This window comes from Macrobrachium nipponense, chromosome 20, assembly GCF_015104395.2.
Source record: "Macrobrachium nipponense isolate FS-2020 chromosome 20, ASM1510439v2, whole genome shotgun sequence".
Lineage (NCBI taxonomy): Eukaryota > Metazoa > Arthropoda > Malacostraca > Decapoda > Palaemonidae > Macrobrachium > Macrobrachium nipponense.
In genome coordinates, this window is record NC_061089.1 from 15,141,415 (window position 1) to 15,166,414 (window position 25,000).

At 39.5% G+C, this 25,000-nt stretch overlaps 1 long non-coding RNA gene across 2 annotated transcripts in view; it reads right to left on the bottom strand.

Moving 5' to 3' along the window:
- LOC135222331 (uncharacterized) overlaps nt 1-20,437 on the bottom strand; it is a 37,307-nt gene extending 16,870 nt beyond the window's left edge. Inside the window, exon 1 of one of the 2 annotated variants that reach the window (XR_010316285.1) lies at nt 20,389-20,437. This is a non-coding gene — a long non-coding RNA (uncharacterized LOC135222331). The remainder of the gene's footprint in view (nt 1-20,388) is intronic. The other variant, XR_010316284.1, reaches the window with a different exon arrangement.
- Between the last annotated feature and the right edge of the window lie 4,563 nt (nt 20,438-25,000).

The window sequence follows — 25,000 nt, forward strand, 5'->3', positions numbered from 1 at the left end:
TATAATATATACATATATATTATTATATTAATATAAGAGTCCGGCACCTGTAAAATTGTCACTGCACCCCTGCATACTACTGGGATGTTCAGAGTTAGCGCCTCACGGCTCACACCGAGGGTGACGAAAAATCACTGGCTCTGTTATCATGGTCAGTTACTGCTGCAGTGGTGGGGGCTTCTAGGAGCAAGAGCCCGTGCTGGCATAAGGCCAGCTAAATCTAAAACAACAAGGGGGTGTTTGGGGAACTAATATTTGCCTAAGCACCTTAAGGTGTCGGAGAACTGAAACCAAGCAATTTCAACTTTAATTTTCAACTATTGTCAGGTTGTCTATCAAGCAAAAATCATTAGCAGCATAATTGATTCCGAATCAAAGGGATGGAACAGATGGAGTTTTGAGGTTGAATGCAATGCAATGGAATGGAATGCAAAATTTAGGTAGTACAAGGCTCAGCATTGGGACCTATGAGGCAGTGGCGGATTTAAGGCGGGGTGAGACCTGGTCACATGCCCCCACCCCTGGATATGAATAATAGAACATTGTTTTCTTTCAATAAATCATTATTAGTAACAAAAATATACTTTACTAATGATTATTTCAACATCAACAACTATACAACAACAACAACAACTACTACTACTGCATTTTCAGCAGCAATTTCTTCATGGCGCATTCATGTAAATTTATCATATACAAATTGCAATATTTTTTTACTTTTAAACAATTTCTCATTCAAATACAATATTATAAAAGACAAGACTCTTATCAGAATATGACGGTGATATGATTAATGTACATAAATCTGTTAATATATTATAAAATTATTTACTATATGATTTAATGAGTTATATACTGATACATAAATGCTGTTATGCTTATTACAAACTTATCTGTAAATATATCTGGGACAAATAAGAAAGGAAAAAATAATACTTCTCATATGTACATATATAAAGGTATAAGCCACGAAGGAAAATAAACAACGGAGTTTCCGCAAGATTTTTCGATGTTTCAACGTCCTTTGCTTAGCTGATGAACTGACTTACATGAGAAATTGACAATACAAGAAAGGTCATATAACTGACAGATAGGGATTATAAAGATATTAGTACCTAGAATCCGACACACCTGGAAGATAAGTAACCTTCCCAAACAAGCATAAACATGGGTACAATTTAAAAAAAACAAAAAGATTAAGATAATCTGTTCAGACACAAGGGCAAGACAATTAAAGGATTATTATAGGTGACAGCTATTCAGAACTATGGTAAACAAAAACATATTCACAATACATATTTACAATACATATTAAACATACGTATACAACGAAGATATCTTGAAGGCAACTAATTTTGATTTAAGTCTGTAATTATATCTTTGAGGTCATTCTTAAACATGTTACAAATACAAGGGTCTAAATGAAATAGGCCACGACTAATATTGAAATTACAATGAGAAGTAAGTTGAATTAAGGCAGGTTCTAAAAGATTTCGTGATAAGACATCTTTTGACCCTGCAATTACTGAACTACCAATCCAATTTATTCGGTGGTTGTTTTCACTTAAATGAATGGATATTGCATTAGATGTTTGCCCAGTTTTTATAGAATATTTATGCTGGCTTAATCTTACTTCTAAGCCCTTGCTTGACTGTCCGAGATAAAATGAGGGACAGTCCATACATGGAATTTTATATATTGTGTTGTTGCTTTCTCTGGGGCCATTTTTTATTAACATTCCTTTTAGTGTGTCATTATAAGAAAAAACAAGGTTGACCATAATGGCTTTTAACAATGATTTAATGGTTTCAAATCCGTTAAAATAAGGCAAACTGAGAATGATCTTAAAAAAATTTTTCTCGGTGATACTTACACTATAAAACTTTTTGTGGGCTTTAGTATAACAAATATCTAATATATGTGAAGGATAACATAAATCTTTCCCTTATTTTTCTTATGTATCTAATTTCTTGATCCAAATATTGGGGGCTGACAATGCGCAATGCTTGTAAAAACATAGAAGAAAAAATTGATATTTTGATGTTAAGATGGTGGCCTGAATAGAAATGAATATAAGTTAAGTTGTTGGTCGGTTTTCTATAAATACTGAATTTACATTGAAATGTTTCTCTATGTATCAAAACATCTAAGAAAGGGAGACAATTGTCTTTTTCTCATTCTCTAGTAAACTTAATCGATGGTACCTGGTTATTTAATTTAGAGAGTAAATCATTTACATCAATACCGACAGGCAGAACAACTAAAATATCATCAACATATCTATACCACTTTACAGGAATATAAATGATATTAGGTAAGTAGCATTTTTCAAAGAATTCCATGTACAAGTTTGAGAGGAGTGGCGATAAAGGGTTGCCCATTGCCATGCCAAATATTTGTTGATAAAATTCACCATTGAATATAAACTTACACTCACAAATACACAACCTAGAGAATGATATATATGGGAATCGGAGATGGTTCCAAGTAATGGGGACAAGATCCTAGTGATATATTTCGAAAGTTTATATGAAATTGAACCAACAGTACTGATAATAGGCCGCATAGGGTTATTTTCTTTGTGCGTTTTGACTAATCCGTACAGGTAAGGTAGCGAAGGAGATTTGACTGACAATTTGCCTAGTAGTTCTGTTTTATCTTTAAGGATATTTTTCACTGTGCAATTGAAGTTTTTTATGACTTGATCAAGGGGATTTTTTGTTAGTTTTTTGTAAGTCACATCATCATCCAGTAGGGCTTGCATACGTGATATGTAGTCAGCTTTATCTAAAATTACTATACTATTTGACTTATCAGCTTTTGTAATGTGGATAGTATTGTCCTTTTTAAGATCGGTCAAACTTTTCTTATAGTGAGCAGGGAAGTTACTTTCATGCTTAACGTTGGCAGCTCCGTAAACAATACCTTTAATCATGTCAACATGATTTTGATTAAGATCACAATATTTTTCAAATTTACCTAGGTATGACGCGATCAGTTATACGACCTTTCTTGTATTGTCAATTTCTCATGGAAGTCAGTTCATCTGCTAAGTAAAAGACGCTGAAACGTCGAAAGATCTTGCGGAAACTCCGTTGTTTATTTTCCCTCGTGGCTTATACATGTATTTATGGATTTATCACGTTCCAAATTTTTGTGATTCAGTTATACATGTATATATATATATATGTATATATATACGTATATAGGTATATGTATGTATGTATATATATACAGTACATGTATATAAATATATGTAAATATAATGTATATAAATTTTTTGTATATATAAATGTATATATGTATGAATGTATATATATATATATATATATATATATATATATATATATATATATATATATATATGTGTGTGTGTGTGTGTGTGTGTGTGTGTGTGTGTGTAGTTTACATATATGTGTATATGTATTTGTATATATGTATATATACATATACATATATATATATATATATATATATATATATATTTATATATTATATATATATATATATATATCATGTGTGTGTGTGTGTGTGTGTGTGATATATATATATATATATATTATATATATATATATATATATACATATACATATACATATATATACATATACATATATATATATATATATATATATATATATATATATATATATATAAATATATATATATATATATATATATATATATAGATATATATATATATATATATTTCTAAATGGTTAGCTGGCCTCCTTTCCCCTTTTTTAGGGCACTTTTTCTCCCAGTCACATTAAACATTCGGAAGATTTTTGTCACAAATTCAGAGAAGCACATATACCACTTCACAACATAAAACTTTTAAGCCTTGATGTAGATTCCCTGTTCACTAAAGTACCAGTACAGGACGTTCTTCAGTTTTTGGGTAAGGGTAAAATATCCCCTATTCAGATCATTTCCCATTGGCGCTTAACAAAATAATAAAGCTAGTTGAATTATGTGCATCTAATAACGTATTTTCATTCGGGGAATCATTCTACAAGCAAAAATTCGGGTGTAGTATGGGTAGTCCTTTAAGTCCTGTTCTAGCCAATCTGTACATGGAATACTTTGAAACTACAGTAATAAATGCAATAAAACCCAAAAACATGCTGTGGATGAGATACGTGGATGATATCCTAACATTTTGGATAATAGGTGGGGCAATTTCAATGAATTCCTCTCGAAATTAAACCCATTAGTGCCCAGCATCAAATTTAAAGTTGAATGGGAAACAGACAACAAAATTCCTTTTCTTGATGTTTTAATAATCAGAGATACGACAGAATACAAATTTACCATATACAGAAAACCAACGTTTCTCACTTTCATACATTCACTACTTTAGCTATCATGACATTTCTATCAAAATAGGTGTAGCTAGTAACTTGTTCTTAAGAGCCTTACGAATTTGTTCCCCAGAATTCCTGGAAAAAGAATTTGAACTAATTCGCAAGCAACTTTCGTCTTTAAAATATCCTGACCATATAATTGAGAAAGCAATTCACAAAGCTAACGTAATTTTCTACCGACCCCCTAAAGACAAGACCAGAGATACACCCAACAATAAAATAATAATTCCCCACCTGGACACGATTAAGAGATAACCAACCCCCTCGGAAAATCGAACCCTTTTGTATTTACTTACCCAAACACCTTAGCAAAATCCTGATTAACGTCCAACAAAAGACATCTCCAAAGGACTCTGGGGTATACGAAATCCCATGCCAGGACATGTGACCAATCTTACATCGGATTTACAGGTAAATCCCTTCCCCAGAGATTAATACATCACAAACGGTCAGTTAGGTATGGACAACAGAACTCGGTTATTTTCAACCATATAAATGAACATAACCATAGAATAAACTGGAATTTGTCACGTGTAATTTATAGCAGCAACTGCCGGTACAAGAGTCAAATGATGGAATCGGCCTTAATAAAAGAGAGGCAGGTAATGAACATCTCAAAAGGAGGATGGATTTCGGACACGATCGACAACGTCTTCATTCAACCAACCCTTAAGAAGATTAAAGGAAGATTATCAGCGGGGTGACTTAAAATGGCTTGTTTGTGGATGGACCTCTTGGTATAAATACCACCTTTTCTGTAAACTTTTCTCATTCATCTACCTGAAGAGGGAGACAGCAGTCTCTGAAATATAGTACTTTTTATCTATTTTGGTGTTTTTATGGGCTCCTTTTATTAGATGGAACTCTGTTGTTACAGAACATTTTTACCAGTCATATATATATATAATATATATATATATCTATATATATATATATATATATATATATTAGTAATGTACCTTAATTATAACGAAATTTATATAAATCGTTCAAATCCCTATGTGCGAAGTTCTTGATCATCATATCCTACGAATAGGTGCAGTAAACAAGTGATCAATTACCTCCACAATCTCCTATGGGCATACGTACAGTTTTTATCGCTAGTAGGTAGTACGCTAAACAAGTGCGATACTCAGTGTTTTCAACGAAGGATTTTCAGTGCCAGAATTCTCGCTTTTAATTAATTTGCTATGTACAAAGGTAATGTCCAGAGCTTCAAAAATATATCTTTGGAGCTCACGTTTCATAGACAATGAAACTTCTAATATTATATATACCTGCATCTCTGCAAAACTCGTAAAGATCAAGTGGCAACCATAATTATGCGGACTAAGTATTCTATCTTCCCAGATCGCCAATCCATTATCATGTCATCTATGACATTTATGTTGAAGTAAAATTAGTAGTGCACATTATTCAATCTATAGTAGATTTACATCAGCCGTGCATTTGATGTCTAGGCCAGTCCCTTATGACGCTCCTGATTGGCTGTTGATAAGCCAATGACAGGGCTGGAGCGTTCACATAGGCAGGATGTATGTTCCACTTCTCCTGAGGGATGCTTTTGAAAGACGTATCCCTCATGAGAGGTGGAACATACATCCTGCCTATGTGAACTCTTGAGAGAGACTGAGAGTTTCCAGCCCCGTGATTGGCTTATCAACAGCCAATCAAGAGCGTCGTAAGGGACTGGCCTAGACATCAGATGCACTGGTGATGTGAATTTACTATAGTAATATCTGTTTACATCATAATACATTTAAAATAGACCTGAAATTGTTTTCTTTATGCAGTGAGAAGTTGAGCTTCTATTGTATTTGCACCAATATTTGATTCAGGACACAGGACAGATTAAAACTTTTTCCCTGTCATATGTCATCATTAGTTTGTTTTCAATAAGTAATCGAAAATAAGGATAAATTAGACTCCTTCTTTTCAACTGAAGAACACCCTATTTCTTCTTAATTGGTTGAACTTGAACGCCTACTGTTTCCGGTCCCACCCTTGGGCGAATCCTAGTGGGTGCCGTGATCCATCGTAATCATCCACTTGATGGGTCAAGGTTCAACCCTTACAACTTGTCTCATCACATTTTGTTGTGTCGAAGGCACTGGTTTTATGGGTCTCACTTTTCAAACATCCTATTTTGCGTTCAGTTTCTACCTCTCTCTCTACCTCTCCTTCGCCTTCATCTACCATAACTGTACTAGTAGATTTTCCTAGCTAATATATTCCCTACATAACTATTTCTACAGACTTCTGCATTCTTAACAATGTGAGTTTGTATGATTATGAAATGTGCCAGCATTTTCTTGTTTTTGTATAGTTTAGTGGTCTCAAGACAAAATTAATTAGATAATTAAATATCTTAAATATGGATTATTGTGTCTCAATTGATGAAAACTACTGCACCAGGTAAAAAAAAAAGTTCTCTCAAGTTCAAAGCAAATGTAACTGTCGTTTCTCTCTCTCTGGTAGAGAAGACGGTTCAGTGTTATACTAAATAACAGGTACTGGAATTGTAGGTGGATACATTCCATAGCGATAGAAATGATATCCAATATGATAGGTAGGTTACTCGGTTGTATGAACATATATACAGGGTGTTTTGAAATTAAAGGCCCCCCCCCTCTCTACAGCATAAACTAAAATTGATATGGGCAAAAACAATAGTAATTCAGAACAGGTATTTATTTAAGTTTCTCTTTGAGTATTTGATATTTTGTGTGGCCTCCATCTGCCTGTACTACAGCCTGCATTCTTGAGGGGTATGATTTCAGTAAATCGCAAAAAAGCTGAAACTCAAACTCCATTTCCCTGAGCACTTCGGTCACCTCTCTTCGCAGGTCGCCGAGGCTTGGTATACCATCATAGTTCACTGTGCGCACTTCAACACGATCCTTTAAGATACTACCAATGTTTTCAAACACATTAAGGTCAGGGGAGCTACCGGAAATTCACTTGACGAGAAGAAATCGATACCACTGTTTCAAAGCAGCTCCTGTGTCTGAAGAGCCTTGAAACATGCTGCCTTATAATGCAAAAATGTGATTGCTTCAACAGATAACACATTTTCAGAATCTTTGAGGAAAGGAAATACTCCACCAGTAAGCACAGTTTCTCTGAAGTATTCGCCATTCCATGACTGTCCTTTTTCTTCGATGATCCACATTAACCGTTTGGCTGTGAAATGGAGAAAAATTCCCAAACATTCAGGAAATTTCACAACTTGGCGATAGCGCACGTCATCGCTGATATCATCCAACTTTGCAGCCCAAATGATGTGATTTTTATGATTTGACTTCCTGATTGTGTAAATGAAGAATTCATCTGATGCGGCAACATGGAGAAAGTCAGTTTCATCCCAATCTTTAAGAAATGAACCACAAAACCATGCACAGTCTTCTGTCTGTTGCTGAGTGATGTTGGGCTTGCTGATAACATGAAATGGCTTGACACCAGATTTTTTCAACTCATGATATACAGCACTATAACTTCTCTTATTTCCCCTTTTTGTTTCTAGTTCAAGCACCAATTTACATAAAGACTTTCTTGGTCTACCCAATGCCTCAGCTATGATGTCTCTTGACTCCTGAGAAAGGACTTCAGCCCTTACAAGATTCTCACTCTTTTCGTGATGACAGTCATATGGATTTTTGTTCCAGTTTCTGTTAACAAAGGATTCATCTCTTTTAATGTACTTAGCTATCGAGGAACGTGAAATGAAGGATGCTCCAGCATCCCTGGCCTCTGAAGGTTATAGCCCGGATTCGGTCACTCAATCTGATATCCTCCAAGTCGTTAGCCATGGCTGTATCTAACTCCGTCACTCAGTCTGAAAATACAAGAAATGTAAAATGAAAAATGACTTAATAGAAACTTAAGATAACGTACTTGAAGACAGGTTATAGCAGAAAACTTCATAACTTTCCATTTGCTCTGTGGAGAGGGGCCTCTAATCTCGAAACACCCGGTAGTATACTACATAATTAATTAGTCAATGACTGAACACTTGAAAATGGAATTCAAATTTTCATCATCTCTATGAAATTTTCAGTTTTAAAACAATTTGATGATATAGTGTGGTTACACAGTACTGTAGAAGGGCTGCATATTTTATTGGAATACAACATTCTTTAAAACTACTGTGATTCAAATTAACCGTCCGTCACAGAATTGTACACAGAATTTCTAGTCACATAACATGGATTCCCTGGAAAATGACTTTGTGGTTAATCAAAGGTGTGTTTACTTTTGTTCTGTTACTGAATTGGGACTGAATTTAGATTCCAGGTGATTAATGGTCGCTGAACAGCATTCATTCAAAACAATTCTTATTATTTCTATGTTCTCAAATAATGAGATAATTGTGAATTGCATATTTACATCCCATTTCTAATGTGTTACAAGGAGTCTCAAATATTTTCGACGTTCAGAAAGCTGCCTACATATTATATTAGACATATACGCAACGTCTTACTAAGGTTGCGTTCACACCAAACGCGTCGCGTCGAGTCGCACTAATTAATGGCTAGTGTCATTTTCGCCTTAAATAGGAATAGGGATGTTAGTGTTTTCTACTTTGTTTTCACATTGCATTTCAGTTTACGAACACGAGTTATGTTCTAATAAAATTGTACTCCTTTATAACTTTTTTCACTTTGATGTAGGACAAAATGCAATATGATTAAATTTCATTTCATATTTTCTTTGTATCCATATGATATACATTTCAAATCTTAAAACTTACCTATAGTTTTTGTAAATGTTTATGGTTGAGTAATTATATATATATATTTATATAATTTTTTGTATTTTGTCTATATATATATATATATATATACATACATACATATATATATATATATAATATATATATATATATATATATATATATATATATATATATATATTATATATATATATATATATATATATATATATATATATATATATATATATATATATATATATATATATATATATATATATATATATATATATATATATATATATATATATATATATATATATATTTCTCTTGATGTTTCGGCTGATTTGTTTAAAATTGTATCTTTTAATTAGTTATCCTGTAAAATTCAATATAAATTAAACTTGCCTTAGAAAAATGGCCATTTTTCCTCTAAGTTGCAATTGCCCGCCTGTAGGTAGTATTGTTTTTCTTATAGACAAAAAAGGTAAATAAAGGAAAATCCCCAAATTTATTTTAACAGATAAGATGAAAAGAGAGAGAGAGAGAGAGAGAGAGAGAGAGAGAGAGAGAGAGAGATCAGACAAAGAAGATACGTACTGCAAAAAATCCCTGAGAGTGAGAGAGAGATTTCAGCAATTTATAATACCAAGAGCCAAGGTAGAGTTAAAAAAAATGTTCAGAATATTTCCTGCTATATTTTGATAAATCGAAATATCTCTCGTGGAATATAGAAAATCAACGAAAAATCGAGAGAGAATGAGAGGAGAGTATGTGAACTGGGTATGTCCAGATATTGTTCGAAATACAGAGAGAAGTCTAATGCAGGAATAGTCATCTTGTTTATTGTGGCTGCCTATTCACTGGTGAGGTTCTTCCTGACTACTGTTGATGGAGTTGAACAGCCCAAGGAGACGGAATTGAAGGAGAGAATTGCGGCTTGGCGAGACACCATCCGGTGCCAGGGAGAGCAGCAGGTGAACTTGGACGGATAATTCTTCAGCTGCAACAGAGGCTCGACAACAATGAAGAGATTCAGAAGGCGGCCGGAAGGGAAGAACATACTCGTGTGATCCAGATCACTCAGGAGGTGTTGCAACACCAGGCCTTGCAAGAAAGGGCCTACTCGCTCGAAGCTAACACGTTGTTCCTGGAGAGGGAGAACGACCAAGAAAAGAGGGAAAATCGGCAGCTGGAAGACAAAATCCTCAAGACCACAGATGAAAATCAGCAGCTGATGGAAAAGACAAAGGAAATTAGGGAGAGAAACTATGCCCTATGTGAGAGGATAAGGGAACTAACAATGCGGTTGGCAGAGGCAAACAGCCAGGTTGCGAGGCAAGAGGAACTCGTACGACAGAAGGAGAAAGACCCGCAGTTAAAAAGCGAAGAAGAAGCGTGGATGGTGAGGCTCATCCAGGAACAAAAGGACGCGACCGAAAAGCACGAATCCAGCAGGAAAGACGTCGAGGTCAGGTTTGAGCGCCTGCAGAAGGAAGTGGAAGACCTCAGGAAGGAAAAGTGTGGACTCCAGTTTGAAGTTGAGGCTGCGAAACTCAAGAGGAAGGAGCTGACATGCCTTCTAGAGAAAGGAAATCGTGACTGTAGAGGAAGACCGGTGTCCAGGGTGAACGGAACGAAAAGCTGGAAGTTGAGGTTGGACAGCTGCGAGGAGCAAAGGAGAAATTGGTTTACAACCTGAAGAACCTGCAGGGGAAAAACAGACGCCTGGAGAAGGACAACTGAAAACTGAAATAGCAGCTGTTCGTCTTCAAGGAATGGCGCGATCTTCGAGGAATGGCGCTGGCCTCACAAAGACGGATGAAATATGAAAAATTTGAGGACAATGTTTGTTGTATGGAAAGTTTAATGTTTATTTGTAATAAGTTTGCTTTGTTGATCCTTGAAGGAAGTTGAAGTGGCAGGGATATAAATATGGTAAAATGTTTTCTTAAGAGTTTTATTGATTCCTGAAAGGGAAAGGAAGATAAGAGGATTGAAGTAAGCGTGAGGAAAATGACAGGATTGGTGGAGTGCTAGGAGAAGAAGCATAGGATTCAGAGAAGCCCCAGGAAAACTGGAAGGATTCAGAGAAGCCCCAGGAGAACTGAAAGGATTCAGAGAAGCCCCAGGAGAACTGAAAGGATTCAGAGAAGTCCCAGGAGAACTGAAAGGGTTCAGAGAATCCCCAGGAGAACTGAAAGGATTCAGAGAAGCTTCAGGAGAATTGGAAGGATTCAGAGAAGCCCAAGGAGAATTGGAAGGAGTCAGTGGCATATTCTGGTTCAGGACGGGCGGGCGGGGCCTGCCACTTCTCCCGGGACCGGTGGGCGTGGCCAGCTACGTGTCCCTGGACGGGCGAGCAAGGCCTGCCACATGTCCATGGAAGGGCGGGGGTGGCCCGCCAGGTGTCCCGAGACGGGCAGGCGAGGCCCGCCACGTGTCCTGGGACAAGCGGCCGAGGCCTGACATGTGTCCTGGGACGGACAGGTGAGGCCCGCCACTTGTCCAGGGACGGGTGGGTGGTACTCGCCACGTGTCCCGGGACGGTCGGGCAAGGCCCGGCACGTGTCCCGGGAGGGGTGAGCGAGGCCCGCCACGTCTCCTGGGACGGGCGGGCGGTGGAGCCACGTCTCCTGGGACGGGCGGGCGGTGGAGCCACGCATTCCGAAACGGTTGGGCGGGTCCCACCACGCATCCAGGGACAGGTGGGCGGGGCTCGCCACACATTCCAGGACAGGCAGGTGGGGCCCGCCACGCATTCCGGGATGGGTGGGCAGTGCCCGCCATGCATCCCGGGATGGGCAGGCATGGACCCCACGCGTCCCGGGACAGGCAGGCGAGGCCGCCACTTCTCCCGGGACGGGTGGGTGTGGCTAGCTACGTGTCCCGGGACGGGCGAGCAAGGCCCGCTACATGTCCCGGCACGGGCGGGCGAGACCCGCCACATGTCCCGGGATAGGCGGGCGAGGCCCACCATGTGTCCCGGGATGGGCAAGCGAGGCCCGCTACATGTCCCGGGAAGGGTGGGCGTGGCCCACCAGGTGTCCCGAGACGGGTGGGCGGGGCCTGCTACATGTCCCTGGACTGGCGGGCACCGCCCGCCACATGTCCCGGGATGGGCAGGCGAGTCCCGCCATGTGTCCTGGGATGGACGGGCGGGACCCGCCACATGTCCCGGGATAGGCGGGCGAGGCCCACCTTGTGTCCCGGGATGGGCGGGAGAGGCCCGCTACATGTCCCGGGAAGGGTGGGCATGGCCTGCCAGGTGTCCCGAGACGGGTGGGCAGGGCCCACCACGTGTCGCGTGACTGGCGGGCGGTGCCCGCCACGTGTCCCGGGAGATGGGCGGGCGAGGCCCGCCATGTGTCCTGGGATAGATGGGCGACGCCGGCCACATATCCAGAGACAGGCGGGCGTGGCCGGCCATATGTCCCGGGATGGGCGGGCGAGGCCCGCCATATGTCCTGGGACAGATGTGCGAGGCCCGCCACATGTCCCGGGACGGGCGGCTGGTGCTCGCCACGTGTCCAGGGACAGGCAGGTGAGGCCCGCCACGTGTCCCGGGACAGGCGGGCAAGGCTGTAACGTGTCCCGGGACGGGCAGGCGGTGACTGCCACGCGTTCTGGGATGGGCTGGCAGGGCCCGCCACGCGTTCCGGGACAGGCTGGTGGGGCCCGCCACGCGTTCCGGGATGGGTGGGCGGTGCTCGCCATGCGTCCCGGGACAGTCTGGCGTGGCCCCCCATGCGTCCCGGGACGGGTGGGCATGGCCCGCCACGCGTCCCGGGACGGGCAGGCATGGCCCGCCACGTGTCCCGGGACAGGCGGGCGAGGCCCACCACTTGTCCTGGGGACGGGCGTGCAAGGCCCGCCATTTCACCTGGGACGGGTGGGCGTGGCCAGCTACGTGTCCCGGGATGGGCGAGCAAGGCCCACTAGGTGTCCCGGGACGGGCGGGTGAGACCTGCCATATGTCCCGGGATGGGCAGGTGAGGCCCGCCACATGTCCCGGGACGGGCGGGCGAGGCCCGCCACTTGTCCCGGGACAGGCGGATGAGGCTCGCCACGTGTCCCGGGACGGGCAGGCGGTGCCTGCCATGTTTCCTGGAACGGGCAGGCGAGGCCTGCCACATGTTCTGGGATGGGCGGGTGAGGCCCTCCACTTCTCCCGGGACGGGCAGGCGAGGCCCACCACTTCTCCCTGGACGGGCGGGCATGGCCCGCCACGTCCCGGGACGGGCGGCTGGTGCTCGCCATGTGTCCAGGGACAGGCAGGTGAGGCCCGCCACGTGTCCCGAGACGGGCGGGCAAGGCTGTAACGTGTCCCAGGACGGGCGGGCGGCGACTGCCACGCGTTCTGGGATGGGCTGGAAGGGCCCGCCACGCTTTCCGGGACAGGCTGGTGGGGCCCGCCACGCGTTCCGGGATGGGTGGGCGGTGCTCGCCATGTGTCCCGGGACAGGCAGGCGTGGCCCCCCATGCGTCCCGGGATGGGCGGGCATGGCCCGCCACGCGTCCCGGGACGGGGAGGGCATGGCCCGCCATGTGTCCCGGGACAGGCGGGCGAGGCCCGCCACTTGTCCTGGGATGGGCGGGCGGGCGAGGCCTGCCACGTGTCCCGGGACAGGCGGGCGATGCCTGCCACGTGTCCAAAGGACAGGCAGGCGAGGCCTACTATGTGTCTCGGGACGGGCAGGCTAGGCCTACCACGTGTCCTGGGACGGGCGGGCGAAGCCCGCCACATGAAAAAAAGATTGAAAATGCTTCCAGCCAAATAAACTTTTCTATTACTAAATGTTTAGGCACAATTATCTCGAATTACGTTTACCCTAAAAATATCTTATATTGCAACAAACGTATCTTGCCATTATAAAATAGTTGTATATCATGAATCAAACTTTATATACAATAAAAATCCCGAAACCCCACCTCATTCTGCTACTGATGTGGAAAGGATTTCCTATAACTGCTGAAGGCCAGTATTTTTTAAAAAATCCAACATATGGCAATAGTAGATTACCAAATGCATATTTACTAGCAAGTTTCATGAGCATTTGGAATTGGCTTTGCGTTTTATTTATTAAATCCATTAGCTTCTACCTCTAGAGATGCTTTCTAACGAATTCAGATATGTGAATGCCCAGTTCTCGCAGAATATCGAATTTCCGGTGCTGAACTGAGCATACCTTATGCTGACGAAACCAATTTAAAGGTTAACAGTCCAAGTGTAAATAATGAATCTGATCATCACGCACTTCATTTCTATTCATTGAGGAGTGAGAGATGTGTATTTCTGGTAATAGAAGTTCACTCTCGACGTGGTTCGGAAGTCACGTAAAGCCTATGGTCACGTTGCTGAATAACCACTGGTTACATGCAACGTAAAACACCATACAAACAAACAAACAAACTACATTTCTATTCATTTTACCTTCGTAGACTACCGCGCTTTGTGAAGGACCCTGTCTTTATTTTTCTATGATTTATAAAATCTTTAAAATTCGCCAATGATGCGGACAGCCTTGTACTAGAAGCAATTTCTCCCAAATGAACTCCCCTACCGCAATCTCGTTCTGGCCACGACGCCACTACTATCACCATCTCGCTTCCAGACGCACAAACGAACAAACACGCACAGACTCCGAGGGCGAATAACTAGATGCAAAGGTAACACTGACGTCCCAAATGGCCTTCCAGTCAACTAAATTGGAATTTCTGCGGGACCGTCGTGGTTTCTAATGCATCTCTTTGATCTACAAGCGTCCGCATTTCCTCGTTTCAGGAAGTAGGAGGTTTGTAAATTTATATAAACATCGCCCCAAATAAGTTCCCGAAAGTACAAGAGAAGGAAGAAGGGGGTAATTTGGCGTTCTGCCTTTGATGAAGATCGTACGTTGCAAATGTTATTCTTTATTTCTTCTTATATTGGTTTTTCTTACATTTTCATTATTTTACTTCCAAAACAACTCTGTGTTCCATTAATACTGGAATGGATTATTTGGTCACTCCTCGTCCGAAGTTAACTTAGATATTTGGTTTGTTTATTTTCTTGTGTTCTGAATATCAATATGTTTATAATCAAATGGGAGTATAAAAAATTGAAAATTTGTCTTGAAATGTATTGAGGAAGCAGATACGAGAAGCCAGCAAAAGCAAAGTAGTAGCTCGTTATGTATATTAGGTACCAATTTGTGTTATAAAGCTGAGACTTGGGTCTAGTACAAAAAGATGATGTTTGCAGATAACACCGTACCGATTGGGGATAGTGTGGACAAACAGCAGATATTAGTGGAAAAATTTTGAAAACGAGCAGCGAATGCTATTATGGATGGTGAGATTATGGCAGCGTCAATATAGCATTTGTCACAGTTTTTACATCCTATAGCATAGACTGTGTAACAAATGTCATATTGGTGAAAATGGTCGTTCCGTGGACCAGCATATGCAGCCTACCGTTTGGGTAACGTTTACAACGCCATTACTAGGCACACTAGGGATTCTGATCATACCATTTATTACAGGGGAGGTAAGGTTATCTACAAGAGTGCGGATAGGACCACTAGGAATATTGTGGAAGAGTGCGGACAGGACCACCAGGAGGATTGTGGAAGGGGGATCTGATCACTTTGAATTACACATTTGAGGGGAACACTGAAATTCTTAATTCTGACCCTTTTACAAATCTCTTCAATTCGAAGTAAATTATCCATAATGCCAGTATTCCCCTCAAAGGTGGAATTTAAAGTGAAGAGAGCCCCCTTCCACAATCCTCCTAGTGGTCCTGTCCGCACTCTTATAAGATAATCTTGCCTCCCCTGCAGTAAATGGTATGATCAGAATCCCAAGTGTGCTTAGTAATGGCGCTTTAAACGTTACCCAAAAGGGAGGCTGCAATATGTTCCCGTTTCTTCGGGTCCACGGAACGACCATTTTCACAAATAAAACATTTGTCACAGTCTGTGCTACAGGGTGTATAAAAACTGTGACACATGGTATATTGACGCTTCCATATTCTCACCATCCTTGATAGCATTCACTGCTCTGTTTTCAAAACTTTTTCACTAATCTCTGCTATTTGTCCTCACTATCCCCAATCGGTACGGTGTTGTCTGGACTAACAATAATAGAGATACGTAAAACACTAGAATAAACTGGTCGGGAAATTACATGGCTCCTGTATTTAGATAGGAGTTTAAGTATCTTATCATTGAATTTTATTTAAAAAAAAAAATGTTTAGCATGCAAAATTATTTGATTATTATAGTTTGCATTTAACTTCCCTTCCGTTGCCCGGTAACGTTGTAATTCAAACCTTTCTACTCCGAATTTCCGTTTCAGCGCTGAATAATCTCATAGATCCCGGCGCTGGGCCTTTGGCCTGAATTCGATATTCTATTCTAACGTAGCTGTAGTCAGTTTGGTTGAATTTCTCAATAATTAAAATGTGTGTGACCGTCATCTAGAGGATCTTGCAAGAGATTTACCCATCTACATAGTATCATTCGGTTCACTGGGATTATTACTCTGCGTATTGCTCTAGAATTTTATAACATGAATTAGGAAGCGCCTCAGTGACGTGGTCGGTATGGTGTTGGCTTGCCACCTCTTTGGCCGCGAGTTCGATTCTCGGGCATTCCATTGAGTTGTGAGAGATGTGTAATTCTGATGATAGAAGTTCACTCCCGAAGTGGTTTGGAAGTCACGCAAAACCGTTAGTTCCGATGCTGAATAACCACTGGTTACACGCAACGTAAAAACACCATACAAACAAAACATGAATTAGAACACGGATCCGATTCGTGTCTTTACCATTTTGAATAGTAATACTGCAGGCCACTTGCCACCTGGAATTCTTCATTCGTAATGACCCGTGACCAAGCGTTGAACTCACAAATATCGAGAAATTATTGTTCTTCTGATGATCAAGCCGCTTGCTTAAATATCCATATTAAGTCGTATAATTAATCTTTATTTATTTATTTATTTTTTGTGACTGTTACTGCTCCTGGCCATGTAGACTCCGCATGATTATGTAGGGGAGGAGAGGGGGACAGTTGAATGTCAAAACTGCACAGAACCGCAAATGAACCTTACTCATATATATATATATATATATATATATATATATATATATTATATATATATATATATATATATATATATATATATATATATATATATATATATATATATATGATATATATGATACTGAATCACTAAAGCTTGGAACGTGATAAATCCATAAATAACATCCTTTACTCAGCAGTTTATCTGCTGAGTAAAGGACGTTGAGTCGAAAGATCTTGCAGAAACTCCGTTGTTTATTTTTCCTGCGTGGCTTATACCTTTATATATATATATATATATATATATATATATATATATATATATATATGTATTATATATATGTATATATATACATATATATATATATATATATATATATATATATATATATATATATATATATAGTATATCAAACAGCAAATGTAGTCACGACTCATAATATGAACAATCTGTCAAAGGCATAAAACCTGCTTATATAAAAAAATTGATAACACAGAAACGAGGAAATTAAATGTACGAAAAAGCAAGAGAAAAAAAGGTTAAGCGCTGTCGTGCCTAAGAGCAAGGTTCATTTCCGGTTCTGTGCAGTTGTCACATTCAACTGTCCCTTCTCCCCTTATATAATTATGTCAAGTTAACATGGCAAGGAGCAGTAACAGTCACCAAAAAAATAAAAAAATATAAAAAATAACGCACACACTCACACAAAAGAATTATACGGCTTAATATGAATATATATGCAAGTTGCTTGGTCATCAGAGGGACAATAATTTCTCGATATTTAAGTTCAACGCCTGGTCACGGGTCATTATGAATGAAGAATTCCAGGTGGCCTGCACAATTACTATTCAGAATGGTAAAGGCACCAACCGATTTGTGTCCCAATTCGTGTGTTATAAAATCCTAGAACAATAAGCAGAGTAATATTCCCAGTAAACCGAAAAGGGGCCTGAATGCTACTATATATATATATATATATATATATATATATATATATATATATATATATATATATATATATATACAGATAGTCCCCGGGTTACGACGGGGGTTCCGTTCTTGAGACGCGTTGTAACCCGTAAATCGTCGTAAGCCAGAACTTCATAAAAAATCCCAAGAAAACCTTACTTTAATGCTATGGGTGCATGGAAAACTATGTAAACTGCCTTCTTATTACATTTTTCATTAAAAAAAACCTTTAAATATTGATTATTTTGCATTTTTGGTGTCATATTTCTTCTGCCAGATGAGCGTTGTAGGCGTCGTAACCCTGGAAATAATTTCTGATGAATATAATTGAAAAGCGCCTTGACCTCAGAACGTCGTAAGCTGAACCGTCGTAACCGGGGTACTGCCTGTGTATATATATATATATATATATATATATCAAATATATATCTATATATAGATATATATATATATATATATATATAATATATATATATTATATATTATATTAATTGGATGGGTAAACCTCTTGCAAGTTCCTCTAGATTACGGTCACAAACATTTAATTATTGAGAAATCCAACCTAACTGACTACAGCTGCGTTAGAACAGAATATCGAATTTAGGCCAAAGGCCATGCTCTGGGACCTATGAGGTTATTCAGCGCTGAAACGGAAATTCTGAGTAAAAAAGTTTGAAAGGTGTAACAGGAGAAAAGCCTCGCAGTTGCACTATGAATCAATGGTTAAGATTACGTTACTGGGCAACGGGATTAAAATTAAATGAAAACTATAATAATAAAATTATTTTACACACTAAAAATGTGCAATGATAAGATACTCAAATTCCTATCTAAATGATGAGACACTCAAATTCTTATCTAAATTCAATAAAACATTTAATTTCCCGGGCTCTTTATCACAGAGTTTTGCGCATATGTATTATTGTTAGTCCAAACCAAGGTCCTTTAAATATACCCAGAGTATATATAAAGGACCTTGGTCCAGACAACTCGTATCGGATTGAACACGCCCCACCCAAAATACATCAATTAGCCTATAACGGTCCCAACTGGGAAGCTCTGGTTTCTGGGCTAGAAAGAGAAACTGTGCAAAGTACCAATAATAAAATAGGAAATAAATAAATCATAGTATTATCCGATGAAAAATAGGTATGCAGCTCATACGTGTCAACAGTAACAATACCGCCGCGCCCAACCCCACCCAAAAAATTATAAAGCATGAACACGTAGCAAGACACTTATAGGGATGCATCCTAACCTAACCTAGCACACCTAGTTCTTACCTAGTTTGGCGGTAGTGGCGAAGAGTGGGGTTTCAAACACCGTTTAGGACCCCTACCTAACTTTGCCTAGGGTGCCTTAAGTAGAAGTGGAATACATGGATGCATTCCCATTTCCCTATCCAAACTTAATATGGGGTGCCAATTCTATACCCAGCTTGGGGGCAATGGAGCCCAAACTTCACCTAACTTGACCTAACAGGCCATCAGCCACGAGTAAAATTCAGGTACTCATCTAGCCAGAGCTGGATCACACAACCTAACGGAACCTAGTATAGGGCCATACAAATTATCGCACTGACAATCATACAGTTGTACTGATAGCAGTCATTAGTACTGCACGGGATTTTCAATATTTCTTACCAAGTCTCGGAGGTCGATGGCTGTGTTTGAAGTTCTCTTGAAGCTATTATGGAAAAACTTGAATCACATGTAGAGGTTTTCCTTCTTATAAACCTTAATTGAGATGTTACAAGCCCACTGATTAACTTGATGTCTAAAGATATAGTGCAGCATGTCAGAACTGACTCCATAGGCCTAGGATAATTGCCAAGGCCTTCGACTCATTCTCACAAATACGGACCGTTTGCCGTCCTGTGATTTATCCTTGACAGCCATTCTTATACTGAAGAAATTATCGCGTTGTTCGCAACTTCGCATGGATAAGCTTCCAGGAGTGCATGGTTGCTTTACAGTACTCTTGAACCAAAATTATCTTAAACTTTCAAAATAAACTTCATGTATATATACATATATATACACGAATAGGAGTCATGTTAACGTGGTAAACCAATTACTTACTAACCATCCTCAGTAATAATAGGCCTAAACGGTGTCAAGTTATGTAGCAAAGAAGCTTTTGATTTCGCCGTGCTTCCCATCAAATCTGAACTGAGACTAAGAAAGATAGACATTCTGTTCATGATTCTGAAATACTGACTGGATACTAAACATTTTCTAGGTAATTTTGCAAAGCAAAAAACTACTTACAGCAGAAATCACGACCTATCTCCGTTTACATTGGACGTCATCATTCAAGATGAGAATGAAAACAAAAACGCATCGCGAAGACGATGGAAATCTACTTGAGATGATGATCGTTCATGAAGTGCATTCTATTATATTATAATATACAATACAAGGTAGATTTCATGAGTGATCTTATTATGAGAAGAGATCTGTTGGTGGCAGAAGTGATATGGGAGTTAATATGCAAGACGTAATATAATTCCAATTTAAGGAGATATGATTTCGCCTTGGTTCCGTTCTTGCCCGGACCAGTGACGCTCTCTCTCTCTCTCTCTCTCTCTCTCTCTCTCTCTCTCTCTCTCTCTCTCTCTCTCTCTCTCTCTCTTATCCTTTGGAGAAGAGAACTGGGAGGGTAATCAGATTTGGTCTCTTTATTTTTCTTTTTGATAACATTTTTACCTTTTTCCCGGACGGCTAGTCCTCGCCAGCTGAGTGAGCCCGACGTAACGAGGCGAGATCTCAGACCAGGTCAACCACTGACCCAGGAATCACTACGTCAGCATTGGTCCTCTAGAGAGTTGTTTACCATCTCTACACGTAAAAATTTCAAAAAAAAAAAAAAAAAAATTTGGTTTGCAATAATAAACACCAAAATGACTCAACCGAATTTTACCATGCCCTTTGGTGCGTTGCTCGCCAGTCTAAGCAACAGAGAGAAAGCTGTTGTCAGAAAAATAGAAAAGACTCTCTACCAGATTAATAGTGCTGAAGCAGCAACCATTTTTAACAAAACTTATCATTATTATTATTATTATTATTATTATTATTATTATTATTATTATTATTATTATTATTATTATTATTAAAAGTAATGGCTACTTCAGCAGCGTTACACTTGTAGAGATTCTTCTCTGTTTTCCGAATAGCGAATTTTTCCGTGCTACTTAAACAGGCTAGTAGAGCGCCTACAGAGGTCATGATCAAATCGGTGTATGTATTTGAATTTTACAGATGAACTATGATATCATAGTCATCAAAGTCATTAACGATATTCTCTCTCTCTCTCTCTCTCTCTCTCTCTCTCTCTCTCTCTCTCTCTCTCTCTCTCTCTCTCTCTCTCTCTCTCTCTCTCTTGAAGAGAGCTTTCGTGTGGAGTTTCCTAGCCCAGAGGATGTCTGGCAGCACCAGACGAAAGCTCGCTTTAAGAAAGAGAGAGAAAATCGTTAATGACTTTGATGACTATGATATCATAGTTTATCTGTAAAATTCAAATACATACACCGATTTTGACACTATTTGATCATGGCCTCTATAGGCGCTCTACTAGCCTGTTTAAGTAGCTCGGAAAAAGCCGCTATTCGGAAAATGGAGAAGAATCTGTACAAGTGTAACGCTGCTGAAGAAGCCGTTACTTTTGATAAAGTATGCTTGAGAGAGGGTCTGCTTCCTAAGTACACTATTATCATTATTATTATTATTATTATTATTATTATTATTATTATTATTACTTAGAATCTATTCTAACCAGAATGATTGAAAAATAAATGCCTGATATTGCCTGGATAGGAGGCAAAAGGAATCAATAAGAAACGCACACAGTTTTATATTTTCGGCAAAGAGAGAGAGAGAGAGAGAGAGAGAGACTCGGAGGATTTTTTAAAAAATCCGTGGGATCAGATTAAGCTACATTTTTGTTGCGAGAAGTGTAGTTAAAAACTTTCTCCTTGACAGGAACAAAGAAAGTTTTGTTTAACCGAGAAAGATTTTCACTTGTTTGTTCTAACTGAGTTGGAGGGAAAAGAAAGTAGCATTTAGATTTTTAAAGAAATTCGGTCTACACTTTTTTACTTTTCTTTTATTTTTCTGTGAATAATTGACGTTAACTAAACGAGGATCCTTTATGAGTGATCAGGTCCAGTCAGAAGAGGCTGAATTGGATCTCTAATTTTTACAATCATTAAGTATGATTTTTATCTTTTTTTTAATGTTGACTCTTAAACTAAGGTCTTACAGATCACCATTAACCATTAACCACCTGTAAATTACTGTTAGTTATCAAAGAACATTAACAAATAACTAAATATTCATTGTTTAATGCTGATTCTTACAAAGCTGTCGCACGGATCGCAATTAATTATTAATCATCAGTAACTTACTTCCACTTATGAAAGTACGTTGACAAATAAGTACATACACCACTCTCTCTCTCTCTCTCTCTCTCTCTCTCTCTCTCTCTCTCTCTCTCTCTCTCTCTCTCTCTCTCTCTCTCTTTCTGTCAATGACGGATAATCTTGTTACAGAACTTTGCTAATTGTTTTTCAGAGAGATGAGGGGGAAGGGGGGTGGGGGAATCCTTAAGGGGCTACTCTGGAGGGTTAATTTGCATAACCTTAGACTCCCCACGTCTCCTAATGAGACACAAAGGCTCAATCAGCTGCACCGCACTGTCCTTTCTAGTACAAAGAAAAACTTTTTTTCTCTCTCTCTACATTTCTCTCGTTCGCCCTTTTATGAAAATGACGAAATGTTTGATTCAAGTTCCCTGAACGTTATCATATTTTACTTTAATTTACTTTGCTCTTGGTTAGGTCTTATTTAAGTAATGAGACTAGGCTGGAATTTTAAGCCCCCTGGGAGTATCGTCGAGTTATAAGTCATGTTTGAGGATTAGAGAAGTTTTGCATAACAATCCGTAGAGATTCCTGGTGTTGGCTGGAGATTTTAAAGTTGTGGATGAATCTTGAAATCTGGAAGATGATGCCCGTTTGCATGGATACTGAAAATATAAAAGGAGTAGGTACTTGAATGTATCTGAGGTAACATCTAAAAGGAGATGGTAAAATGCAGCAAAAGGTGCGTTACGTAAGGCAGAACGGCAGGAATTATTTATTAATGACGATGATGTCTGGAAATTCGGAAGATGCGATGCATGAACGAAGAACTTTACATAGCCTTCTTTGTTAGAGCAGAAAGAAAAAGTTCATTTGTATTGTTTTAGTTTAAAATCATAAGAAAAGAAAGTGTGATAAATATGAAGATTACAAGGAAGACAAAACAGCATGCAATCCACTTGCTTTGGTAACGCAGAGACAAAGGTAGATGATAAACATGGCGTTTCATGAAGAACAAATAGGAACCCACAGAGACATTAGACTGATATATAAGTAACATTGCTAACACCGAAATGGGGTTTAGCATTAATGAAAACCCAAGAGCACATTCAGTTTAGAGTTGAACAGTGCAGGTTCTGCGTGAGAATCACTGAGCTGCCGAGATGGTTTCTGCGTAGGTGCATATGAAACTATAAAGATTTAACATGTAAGCTTCCTCTTGAATTCAGGGTAGGAATAAATGCTGTGGGGACCAGTGCCTCGCTTTATGAAGCCACTGTCTTTGAAGAATAGTGTAATTTAGCTGAAAAATTCAGTGATGACATGAAGATAGTGATCAACTTCAGGGAATAGAGTTTAGAATGAAGTTGCTTGTGTATATCACTGTGTGTGTGTGTGTGTGCGAAAGAGAGAGAGAGAGAGAGAGAGAGAGAGAGAGAGAGAGAGAGAGAGAGAGAGAGAGAGAGAGTGGGGGTGGGCTGACTCTGATGCTCAATCGAGAGAGAAAGGATTTTTGATATTCCGAAGGAAATTATGATCGCTTATTTGTAAAAACTAAGGAATTATAGATTTGTGATATATTGTTCTACAACCCTTTTAATCCTTTGAATTCAAGTCTCTGATTCGTAGTTATATATTTCGTAACGGGTATAACCGCTTGAACTGCCAAGCTCATTCATTACTAGCGACGTTTGAGGTCATCCTGTCACAGATGTATCTGTTTCCTTATTTTCTTGCCTACACCAATTCGTAACGGTGCTTTTGTTCCATAAGAGTCTGTAACTGGTAATTCCAACAAGAACTCAGGATCACCACTATTAGGATAAGGATTTCATCCACTTATCATCCTAAACCTCAATAAGGAATCATCTTCAATATGGAGATGATTCAGCCGTTTGGTGTTCTGTATATAGTTACAGAGAGATAGTTTACACTTTCAAGTCTATCAAATATACCCATTTTGGTGGTTTTGGTATGTTTAGATTAAGCCAGCCTTATGTCATAAGCCTCCTTTTTGGGCGACAAGTTGTTAGAAGGAGTAAAAGGCCTGGTAAGGGTATGCGGACTAGGGCCAACTAATTGAGGTCTTATTAATTGGTTTGATGTTCACCACTTATTACTTTCACCTGTAACTTGGTATTTTAATGCTTTACTAAAACGACTAGAAAAATACTACTTTGCAAAAATGTTCATTGAGAGATGGATTTATTTACATACTACAGAAATTTGTTTAGAATTAACACCGATTTTTCAATAATTTGGAATATAGTTTTCTACTGCTGATGCTCTTATTATTATAGCTGCTGCTACCTATTTATATATCTTTCTATATGATGGGATGAATTCTATACACAAAGCGCATTACATAATAGTTGCATTCCGTCAACACCAGTGTACAGTTGATTAGAAATTAATATCAATACTGCTGCTACATTCGGATCTATTCATCTATGCATAAATAGGCAGGGGTCTATCAATTAACTTACCGAAGTATTTAGAAGCCCCTGCAGATCCAATTGCCA